General features: G+C 37.9%; 1 non-coding gene across 1 annotated transcript; it reads left to right on the forward strand.

The window, feature by feature from the left end:
- Positions 1-10,953: 10,953 nt before the first annotated feature.
- Positions 10,954-11,026, forward strand: TRNAS-GGA. The gene has a single exon. It is a non-coding gene; the product is annotated as a tRNA-Ser (tRNA).
- Positions 11,027-11,831: the final 805 nt, after the last annotated feature.

Genomic DNA, 11,831 nt, shown 5'->3' on the forward strand with positions numbered 1-11,831 from the left:
CAACTATGACAGATAGCAACCATTAACATTATGGTGTAACCTATACATCTTATTTATATGGTTCTGTATGCATGGTTCCATAGCCTGCTCTTCATCTTAGTGAGATGACATTAGCTATTTTGGTCCTTTTAAATACTGATAGCCTCCTTTTGGAGGAGATCATACTCAGCTTTGTTGGGGTCTCAAATTATCATAAGATGATAAGCATCTGCAAGGCAGATTTTGGATACATGAACAGCCGCTTCTTCTGTATTCTCCCCACACCATCAAATGCTAGGCTCTTTATGCTGTGATGCTCAATAAATGTGGTTGACTGGCTGTTTTGAGTTCATGATGTGTTTTCCAAAATGGCAATAAAAATGGTAATGAAATGTTAAGTTATTCTCAGCTACTAAATTCCTAGTACCAGGGACATCATAAATTGTCTTTTGGATGATCAAAACTATTTGACCATCAATTTCAACTAAGTCATAATAACCTCTGAATTTCTCTCCAGCCCCTTTTGTCCCATATGTTTCCAAAGTATCTGTATCCTGACTGAATTACCGTGTAACTAATTAGAACATAAGAGGAAATTGCAAAGAACAACAACAACAAAAATAACAATGTATATTAAGGTGATTTCGGCAAGTAAACAAATACAGAATTATTCTATTATAAAGGGTAGTTAGAGGAATATTTCACCCCAAATACCCTTATTGTCAATAATTCATCTGTCTATCTTGTCTCCTCTGGTCATAGTGAAGTCAGTTCATATACACACTTTTCTGTGAGCTAGAAAGCAATGAAGAGGTTCAAAGTCAAGGCAGCATTGCTCAAAATCACCAACACTGATGCTGTACTATTGCTTGCTAATGTGTCTAATTTATAGAAGCTGGTGAGGTTAGTAATCTCTAGTGGAATAATAATCCTGAGCCTGAAGGAGAATCTGTGGACAGGTCTGTTTCACCTGTACAGGGGTCAGCCTTGAGGTTGAAGGGATCTCTCCACTCCCCTTCTCTTTTAATGGTTAAAAATAAGAAACAAAGTGTTACAAAATTAAGGTTGGATTGAAGAAAGCACTTAATTTACATGTACTTGTTCACATTTATGGAGAAGGCAATGGCACCCCATTCCAGTACTCTTCTTGCCTGGAAAATCCCATGGACAGAGGAGCCTGGTAGGCTGCAGTCCATGGGGTCTCTAAGAGTCAGACACGGCTGAGCGACTTCACTTTCACTTTTCACTTTCATACGTTGGAGAAGAAAATGGCAACCCACTCCAGTGTTCTTGCCTGGAGAATCCCAGGGACCGGGGAGCCTGGTGGGCTGCTGTCTGTGGGGTCGCTCAGAGTCGGACATGACTGAAGTGATTTAGCAGTAGCAGTAGCAGTAACAAAGTTGTTCTAAGCCATTATGTGAAAATTTTGGTGTGGACATAAGTTTTCAACTCTTTGGCGGTAAATCAGGAAGGATGATTGCAGAACTGTATGCTAAGAGCATGCTTATTTTTGTCTTCCAAAGTGGCTGTACAATTTTGCATTCTCACCAGCAGTGAATGAGAGTTCCTGTTGCTATATGTCCTTGCCTACATTTGACACCATCAGTGCTTTGGTCCTTCTAATAGATGTGTAGTGGTATTTCACTGTTAATTTGCAATTTGCTAATGACATAATGTTGAATATATTTTCATGCACTTACTTGCAATCTGTATACCTTCTTCAGTGAGGTGTCTGTTAAGATACTTTGCTCACTTTTAGTTGGGTTGTTTGGTATCTTATTGTTAATTTTTAAGAGTTTTTTATATATTCTGGATAATAGTTCTTTATGAGATGTATCCTTTACAAATCTTTTCTACCAGTTTGTGGCCGTCTTTTCATTCTCTTGAAAAACATGCATTTTTAAAATCAACTTTCTTTCCACTTTTTGCTCTATGGATGACCAATGCAGAGAGTTCTTCTTACCATATTTAGAAAGTAATTGCTTAATCAGAAATGGAATAAATTATGTTTGCCTGACTATTCTTGGTTCTAATTCAGGAAGTTTAAAATGCACTATGATCTATGAATGCTCAAGTGCAAGCTCTTCCTTCTCTAAATGTTAAGTGGATGTGACCTTGCAAGAAAGAATATAGCAAAGAGACTTCTTACAGTATGTCTAATGTTTCTGAATGCATTGCTTTCTGGTATATTATTTCCTGTTCAAAAGTATTTCTGCCCAAGGAGATCCAGGACTTTTTTTTTTGTTGTCGTTAATCCCTGCGAGAAATAGCCTGACGAAGGCCAAGAAACTGAGATCAAAGATCAAACACTGATATTATATTTCAGGTCTCTAATACTCTCAAACATCCTACAAACATTGGTGAGAAAAGACTTTGTAATATTCTCTTTAGGGCAAAACGTTAAAAAAGGAATTTGTGCTCTCTGTTTTTATTCTGGTAGCATATAAAATAGTCTCCAAAAAGAAATAGCTTTATAAATTCCTTTTAAAATGCTATTTGTGCTATTTCCTTTTCTTTTTCTCTCTTCCACCCTTTCTTAGACATTTTCTGAATGTAGCTGAAATTTATCTTAATGTTTGAATTCCTTGTAATTTTTTGTTTGTTTTCTACTGGGTCATGATAGAGAATGATGAGGATGATAAGGTTAGAATTTTATAAAAGCTATGTGTAAAATTTAATTATAGATATTGAGTACATTGGGGTCTTAGGTAATTTCTCCTTTTTACTTTGGTTGTATAGGTATAAATATAATTTCAGAAGTGTTCAGACAAGAATTTTAGATGAAATCAATCAGATACTTAAGCAGAATTAGATTGTCCCAATAAATACACACACACATGCACACTCTTCTTTTTGACTGCTCAGTGCTCTGTCTTCATGCACATTAAATATAGTTCCTCTCTTTCCCTCCCTCCCTCTTTCTCTCTGCCCTTCCCCTCTTCTCCTCATACCTTTTCCCTTTGAAGTGTAAATGTAGACACTAAGAACTTCACCATGAAAGATACTAGAAAAACGTGACCTTTCTCAGCAAACATAACACTCAATAAGAGAGCTGTCTATATTTCCATCTTGCATATGATAAACCCTTTCCTTATGGCTCAGCTGGTAAAGAGTCCGCCTGCAATGCGGGAGACCTGGGTTCGATCCCTGGGTTGGAAAGATCCCCTGGAGAAGGGAAAGGCTACCCACTCCAGTATTCTAGCCTGGAGAATTCCATGGACTGTATATAGTCCATGGAATCACAGAGTCGGACACAACTGAGCGACTTTTCATTTCACGTCACTATGATAAGCCCAACAATCTTTCCACTCTGTAGAGAAGGTCATCATATCAGTTAACTGGATAAAAATAGTAGACTTTGTGCTTCTCCTAAAGAAAGTATTAGGTAGGTTCAGAACCCTGCAGGATTACAATAATTTGAGAAAAGCTGCTCTCACTAACTGCTTTATTTAAGGGCATATTAAAACTAGGACTTCAAGCTTTTCAACCTGTCAATAGCCAATTAGATGTACTACAAAATACCTCTCCTCTGCAACTAGTGTCTTCAGTGTGTTTAAATTGGGTGAAGTCACAGTTATTAGCCTGATAAGCAGTGATGTTATCTACTCTGGCTACATTTCCCCTGATTAAACATGGCTGCACAGGAGAATAATTTTGGGCTACTGCATCCGATGTTGCTATATTTTTGCAGAGCTAGCTAACATAGAAGCTTCTTCTCTATTGAATTTGGGGTCTCTGCACTGGAATAAATTCTGTGAAACCATTAATAAAGTAATTAAAAAATGCTCCTGCCATTTCTGTGAACTCAGATTACAGCAGTTACAGTAATGATTGTTAGTGATATGCAATATACCTGGGGCCTATTGAGGAGATTTTTATGGGCCTCTTTTGTGCAATATTTGCACCTAAAAGTTTGTAAAGGAAAAAGGGTGCTAATGATGGCAAGCCTCAGCACTGCTCTCAACTTACTGTTTATGATGTTTGTAAGAATATTTACAAACTCTGGTCTTGTCTCATTTACACAGACTCCTCCCAGGCCATTGACAGTTGCCACCTTGAGGCAGTTTGCATAGTCTAATTAGGGTTCCCTGAAAATTTTCTTGAAGGGCAAACTAGGACTCCTACAGTGGGTAAGACAATTACCAAAGCTCATCATTTGCCAACTGTGCTGGCTGCCAGTAGGCCAGTGGAAAATCATTTTCTTGTAATATCCATAGCCATTTATGTCTGAGGCCCTTAGAGAACTGATTTTCCCATAGGGCCCTTCTAAGGCAGCAGCATCTGGCTCTGGTCTTCTGCTTCCTACTTGAATGTGGCCAAGAAGCAGGATTATATCTCAGTGAGAACTCTCTATATAAGGATCCTGTTCAGGCTCTCTAGCAGTCATGAGACTGGCTCTAGGAACAGATTGGAGTTTTCGTCTCAGGGCTGCATCAGTTCAGTTCAGTCGCTCAGTCATGTCCGACTCTTTGCTATCCCATGGACTACAGCACATCAGGCTTCCCTGTCCAGCACCAACTCCCAGAGCTTGTTCAAACTCATGGCTGCATAGTCAGTCATTTTTACACAATCTCTGCGAGCAGGGGGATATATTCTCCCTCCCATCATCCTGTCTCTCTCCATTCTTCCCTTCTTCCTTCCTTCTTTTTTTTATTTCATTCCTTCCTTTGTCTATTACATTTATTTATATGTACCTCTTTTCTGCACAGGGAGCCTGGGTTGGCTTGTGGTTTGTTTATGAAGTACTGTCTCCCTATCTTCTGTTTGGAGGTGGGCATTTCATCCAGGGCAGATTAAACCTGTGAGTTCTTTAGATAGCAACACAGAGAAAGCAGTGGAGTCATAAGAAAGCAAGGTCCACAATAACCACTGTAAAAACAGGCTTCCCATTAATTACATCTTACTTACCCAAGGAGCGGAAGGGTCGTCTCTTCAGCAGAATTACTGCAGAGCACAGAAGGGGCCAGGACATAAAGAAGAAGGAAGAGTGAAGAGTGTTCATCTCAAGTCAGTGAGCAGTCTGTTTGCTTATAAAGAAGCAAACGGAAGAGACAACTTAGAAACAACCTCACTCAGCTTTGAAATCTATAAACAATTTGAATGATTTTCATCTTATAACATCATTAGTGCTAGAATAAGTGTGAAATGTTGTCTTTGTTGAATAGTCAAAGTTATCTAGATTCCATCCAGAATAAAAAATGTCCATATGTGAGAGTAAATGGAGCAATTAAGAACACAGACTTGGAATCCAGGTTACCTGGGTTCACATTTTGGCTCTATATTGTGAACTTTGTAACATGCCTATGGCTCAGTTTCCTAGTATATACAATGGGGTTAAAAACAACATCTACCTCACAAGGTTGTTTCGAGGATTAAAAGAGCAAAAATTTATAAAGCAATTAGAGTAGTGTCTGCATATAGCAAGCAAGTTAAAAGTGTTTTCTCAGTGAATAAAATGTCCAGTGTCTCCAATAAGATGGAAATTTTAACACTAATAAGAAAAGGAGTGGCATTGGAAGTAGCTTATACAGTATTATGTCAATGCAAGATGACATGGCTGTGGTTTACTTCCCCTGAAAAAAGTTTAGATATACATTTGGTGGATGGCCTATAAATTTTATTGAGTCATTGAGCACTCTGCTCAGTATTTGGTCCACATTGCTATTTTTCATATAGATTCTGTTTTCTAAATCTTTTCATTAGATTTGAACAAAACTATGGTCATGGTGGTTCCTGGGATCATTCGCCATAGATTCTTGCTATAGAAAGCACTTAGATAAAGGCATTAAATTATTATTTATTGATAAGAAGCTAACTTGGTGAATTAATTTTTTATTTATACATTAACCTTTAATAGTCATTTAACTTCAGAAATAGTCATAGACATATGGCCTTTCAATATCTTCCAGTTAAGATGTTCTAAAATCAATCTTTTCATTTCCAGAAATAAATCCATTTTGATCACGTCATTTCCCTGATTAGACATATTTAGTGTCTCTCCATCATCCATGCAAGATGTGATATAAGTGCCTTAGTTGGCTTGCATGGCCTTTCATGATCTAGCCCTAAGCTTTTTTGCATAATCTCATATCAGAGCTTCACTTTCCCCTCATTTTAGCTCTGTAAATAAAACTTACCAGGGATTTATACCTTTCACTTTTGCATCTGACAAAAGCTGTTCTCAGTGCCTATAATATCCTAGTATATATATGACTCCTCACTGTCCACTCTCTTCCTCTCCTTTTAGCCCATGTTGAATTGACTCAGCTCTGTCTAATCAAACTTCTGGGATATATAAACTCTCTTCTTCATCTTGTCACCATAACAAAAGTAAACCCACCCTATATAGAGTCTACAGTGTATGAGACTCTATTCTAACTACTATATATATATAAACTCATTTGATCCTCATAAGAAACTTGTAAAGCAAAAGTTTCCCCATCTTACAGACTAGGAAACTGAGTCACTGAATGGTTAAATAAGTTTCCCAAAGTCATACTGTTTGTTAATTATAGAGCCCTGTATCTTATATATTTTTATATTTCTACTTATCAGATCTTTATAAGTATTTATATATGTGGCCCTTTGTTTCAGTAAGCACCCCCACAACCTAAGAGCCTCTATGTCATAGATTATCAAAGATATTTCTAAGGTGATTGTTCATTCACTTAAAATACTTGAATATAAGTATACATTTTTAGCTAGAGACTTTTTCTTTCCCTTTTTATTTTCATTTATTTATTTTTTAATTGAAGTATAATTGCTTTACAGACTTGTTTTTTCTGTAGACCTCAACATGAATCAGCCATAGGTATACATATATCCCCTCCCTTTTGAACCTCCCTCTCATCTCCTGCCCCATCCCCCCGGCCCAGGTTGATACAGAGCTCCTGTTTGAGTTTTCTGAGCCATACAGCAAATTCCTGTTGGATATCTATTTTACATATGGTAATATAGGTTTCCATGTTACTCTTTCCTGTTTTAAAAATTGAAGTATAGTTGATTTATTAATACAATATTTTATTAAAATGTGTAAATTAATAAGTGTAATTATTGAATCCAAAGAAAAGCATATCATTTCTCAAATCTCCATTGCTCTTTTTCATGTTCTATATTTAAGATTACTAGAAACCACAGCAATGATATTGCCCACTATTTTCTTTTTAATATATGTGAACCTTTATAGTTAAACTACAGACTGGCCTTCTCTTGTCTTTTTTAACTTGACATTACCAATAGCTTGCTATTTGGCCATCTTTTTATTCCGATTACAGTATTTCCAATCAGTGAGTGTACATGTGATTGTAACACTTCCTCAATCTCACAGACATAACTAGCTCTGTTTTTTAAGTTTTTAGCCAAAGGGGGGAAGAGTTGAAATAAGAATGAAACCACAAATTTTGCCATACTCTAAAATAATATTTTAATAACACAATAAGAAGATGTCCTGGTTTTGAAATGAAAGTTCAATTATTCATCTTCCAGTAGATTGGGGAATTGTAGGGGCACAAACTGGTTCTTTGTTTCAGTCTTAATTCCCACATTTATTTCTATGTTACATATTTCTATATAGGTCTGATTGATTTTCTCTCAGACATTTAATAGTTTACTCCATGATTCTTTGTAGAAATATCACAAGTCCTTACCTTAGTACCTCTTTCTTTAACAGTTATTGTTGTTGTTTAGTCACTAAGTTGTGTCCAGTTCTTTTGTGACCCCCATGGGACTGTAGCCCACCAGGCTTCTCTGTCAGTGAGATTTTCCAGGCAAGAATACTGGAGTGGGGTGCCATTTCCTTCTCTATTCTTTAACAATACTTTATAGCAATTTAGCCGGAGAAGGCAATGGCACCCCACTCCAGTACTCTTGCCTGGAAAATCCCATGGATGGAGGAGCCTGGTAGGCTGCAGTCCATGGGGTCGCTAAGAGTCGGACACTACTGAGCGACTTCACTTTCACTTTTCAATTTCATGCTTTGGAGAAGGAAATGGCAACCCACTCCAGTATTCTTGCCTGGAGAATCCCAGGGACGGGGAAGCCTGGTGGGCTGCCGTCCATGGTGTCGCACAGAGTCGGACATGACTGAAGTGACTTAGCATAGCATAGCATAGCAATTTAGTAGGGATCATATAGAAAACATGACAATACCTTTGTTAAGAAAAAGCATTTGTAATCATCTCCATATTGACAAAAAATATCTAGTCCACTAACTTTAAATGTGGGGCAAATTGATTGGTTACTGACAGGATACCACCTAAATTGATCTATTTTTATGTTGAAGTTTGTGCTGTACTTTGTCAACCAGTTGTTTCTGTCCCAAGGAAACCACTTTTGAGGCAGCTGGATAAGCTAGGCAGCTGGATAAGTTGCTGCTGCTGCTGCTGCTAAGTCACTTCGGTCATGTCCGACTCTGTGTGACCCCATAGATGGCAGCCCACCAAGCTCCCCTGTCTCTGGGATTCTCCAGACAAGAACACTGGAGTGGGTTGCCATTTCCTTCTCCAGTACATGAAAGTGAAAAGTGAAAGTGAAGTCTCTCAGTCACGTCTGACTCTTAGCGACCCCATGGACTGCAGCCTACCAGGCTCCTCCATCCATGGGATTTTCCAGGCAAGAGTACTGGAGTGGGGTGCCATTGCCTTCTCCAACTGGATAAGTTAGGCGTGGTCAATTTTTTTGCTTCTTTTATATATTGCTTGTCTCTTTGTAACAACAACCATGGAAAAATAACTCAGAATTTTACCCCTGGAAGTCTGGATTTTTTAAATTATAATGGTGGAGTCTTTCTTTCTAATTGAATTTGACAGTGCCTATGTGTGTGTGTCGGGGAGAGGGTGGTGGTGCAGAATGCAATGTTAGAATGACCTTGTGCCCTCACCAGGCTGCAGTTTGATCTTTGTCTCTTACCCCCATTTTGCTTTTCCAGAGATGTTTCCTATAAGATTTCCTATTGCATCAACACAGTTTTATTTTTTCCCATTCTAAGTTATGTCGAGTCTTACAGATCTAGCTCTGAAGATTTTAAATTTCATACTCCTTGCAAAAAATATTTTCTCTCATAATTATTATTTCCATCCCCCCAAGAATAACCTTTTTTAAAAAAGTGAAATGTCCCTAATAAATAAATGCTAGTCCGTAAAATAAGACTATGAGCTTTAAAAAGCATGCTACTTTTTCATTTGATTTCTCTCAGCTGAATCAACCTACAAATTTTATTTAAATGGTAAACAGTAGGAAACAGAGTAAGGTAGCCAGTATAGTATGAATACAAAGAAAGCAAATCATATTGTTTGTTTTGTCACATTTTCTGCAATGTGTTGCTTAGCTTGGTAGAATTTTTTTGCAAATTTTTGAGACAACACATAAGTATAATAGTCCATTTCCAGCACTGTCAGAATGAATTCCAATTGATAAACTCAGCTTTTAGCTGTATGTCATAAACCAGGTTCATGAACACAGATAATATCTCTGTTCTCCTACCTTACTTCCTACCAAGAACCAAGCAGTGCTTGGTTAAACTTTCTATTTTAAACTTAAAAACAAAAATTCTTTCTTACCTATGTGTACAACCCCACTTCTCAATTTGGTGGCTTTTGTTGATTTGTCTCTACATACACCCTAGTGAATTTCTTATTTCTCCCTTCTCCTTCCCCAAAGTCAGTTCACTCTCTCTCCCTCTGAGATTCTGGATCAAAGGAGATACTCAATAAAGATCTTCAATTACTCTTATCCATCCATTCTATTAAAAATATCTTAAAATACATTTATTGTCATTATAATAGCATTCACAAAATTGACAGTGTCTTATTTTTTGTATGGATGTATTTATGTTTAAATAGAGTCTGATATTTTCTTATATATTATATAATATTATATTCCTTTTAGGGTAAGCATGGTATCCCTATAAATTTGAGAAATCAGGTAGTTCCTACAATTCTACACACTCAAATTTTTTCTGTGCCCTGTTTCATCACCTCTTAGTCCACAGATTGGGAAAGTAAGAGAATAATAAAAGTATCTTAAACTCCTTCATCCTCACTACTTTTTTTTTTTTTTTTCCCAGAGTGGGGTGAAGATTTAAGCAGATAAGTCATTAATTAACTTGTCCACACAAGAGGGTCTGGTGAAGTATAGTCTCTGATGCCAAATATTCTCCCAATGCTCAATGTTTAAGGTTCCCAGAGAGAGAGGCCACAGGGCTCTGAACATGTCAAATTCATTGGATGTTTCTTATTAGCTTTGCCCAGGGTGGCCCTTGCCGCATCCAATCTAACTCTCTTTCCCTAAGGGCACAGTTTGAATCAACATTCCTCACTTGTTGAAGACTCCAGGAAGTCATGTGACCACTTAATCTTTACAGCTCAAAATGTGTGAAGTTTTAATCTGCATACCTCTAAAGTCTAAAAGCTATTTTCTGGTTTATGGAAATTTGAAATCATATGGGCAGGCTTAGCTTAATATGTTGCTGCTGCTGCTAAGTCACTTCAGTCGTGTCCGACTCTCTGTGACCCCATAGATGTCAGCCCACCAGGCTCTCCTGCCCCTGGGATTCTCCAGGCAAGAACACTGGAGTGGGTTGCCATTTCCTTCTCCAATGCATGAAAGTGAAAAAATGAAAGTGAAGTTGCTCAGTCGTGTCTGACTCTTAGCGACCCCCTGGACTGCAGCCCACCAGGCCCCTCCGTCCATGGGATTTTCCGGGCAAGAGTACTGGAGTGGGGTGCCATCGCCTTCTCCGAGCTTAATATGTTAAGTGTGTTAAATTGATTTTCTTAAGGATCTCAGAGCACATGAAAAAATCTAGAAGAGAAGAGCTATAGAAACTTCCCATGGAACTATTATATCATCATGGTGATTCATCAACAGACATTTGATGGTCAGTCCAATTATGTGGTACCCACCACTCCATTATATCATCATGGTGATTCATCAACAGACATTTGATGGTCAGTCCAATTATGTGGTACCCACCACTCCCTGGTGGCTCAGAGGTTAAAGCGTCTGCCTGGAATGCAGGAGACCTGGGTTCGATCCCTGGGTCAGGAAGATCCCCTGGAGAAGGAAATGGCAACCCACTCCAGTACTCTTGCCTGGAGAATCACATGGAGGGAGGAGCCTGGTAGGCGACAGTCCATGGGGTCGCGAAGAGCAGGTGGTAGACATCTTGGTTCCAAGACTTTGGGTTAGACTCCAAAGACTATTCATTGATTTTGATGACTGATTTAGAAATAGGACTAACGGATTTTGGAAGAAGTATCAGAAAGTCAATGGAGAATAAGACCTCTTAACTTGTTGGAAGGAAACAGTTAATCAGGCTCAAAACCTGTACAACAACAAAAAAATCATAAACACTCAGGGAAAGAAATAATGCAAAGCATTTCAATGACAAAATAACATGAAGAAATTAGAGGATGCATACAGGAGAACTTTACTGGAATGAGTCTTTTGCACCTTGACTCTTTTTCTCAAAATAATTGACATGCCAGATACACATTTTGGGGTAGCAAGTTTTATTTCCCTAAGATATATTATTAGCCCAGGAAAAGATCAAAAGTCAAAATTTGGAGTATGGTTTCTACTGAATGTGTATCAGTTTTGCACCATTGTAAAGTCAAAAAATCCTAAATTGAACCATTGTAAGTAAGTAGTGGACTCAAGTATTTTATTTAGTCTTCAAGTTATAGTCACAGTTTTCTGATGCACTACAAAGAGATTTCTCTGGAACCAAAAGTAATCTGGGATAGTGAGGTTCCAAAGGCCTTGTTCAGCAGATGGCATAGATGTAGGATGGAGAACTGGGATAAAGAAGGAGAAACATGATTTCCCTACATTCAATTTCAAGTCTTTACATA

The sequence above is a fragment of the Bubalus bubalis genome, chromosome 2 (genome assembly GCF_019923935.1).
Source record: "Bubalus bubalis isolate 160015118507 breed Murrah chromosome 2, NDDB_SH_1, whole genome shotgun sequence".
NCBI lineage: Eukaryota > Metazoa > Chordata > Mammalia > Artiodactyla > Bovidae > Bubalus > Bubalus bubalis.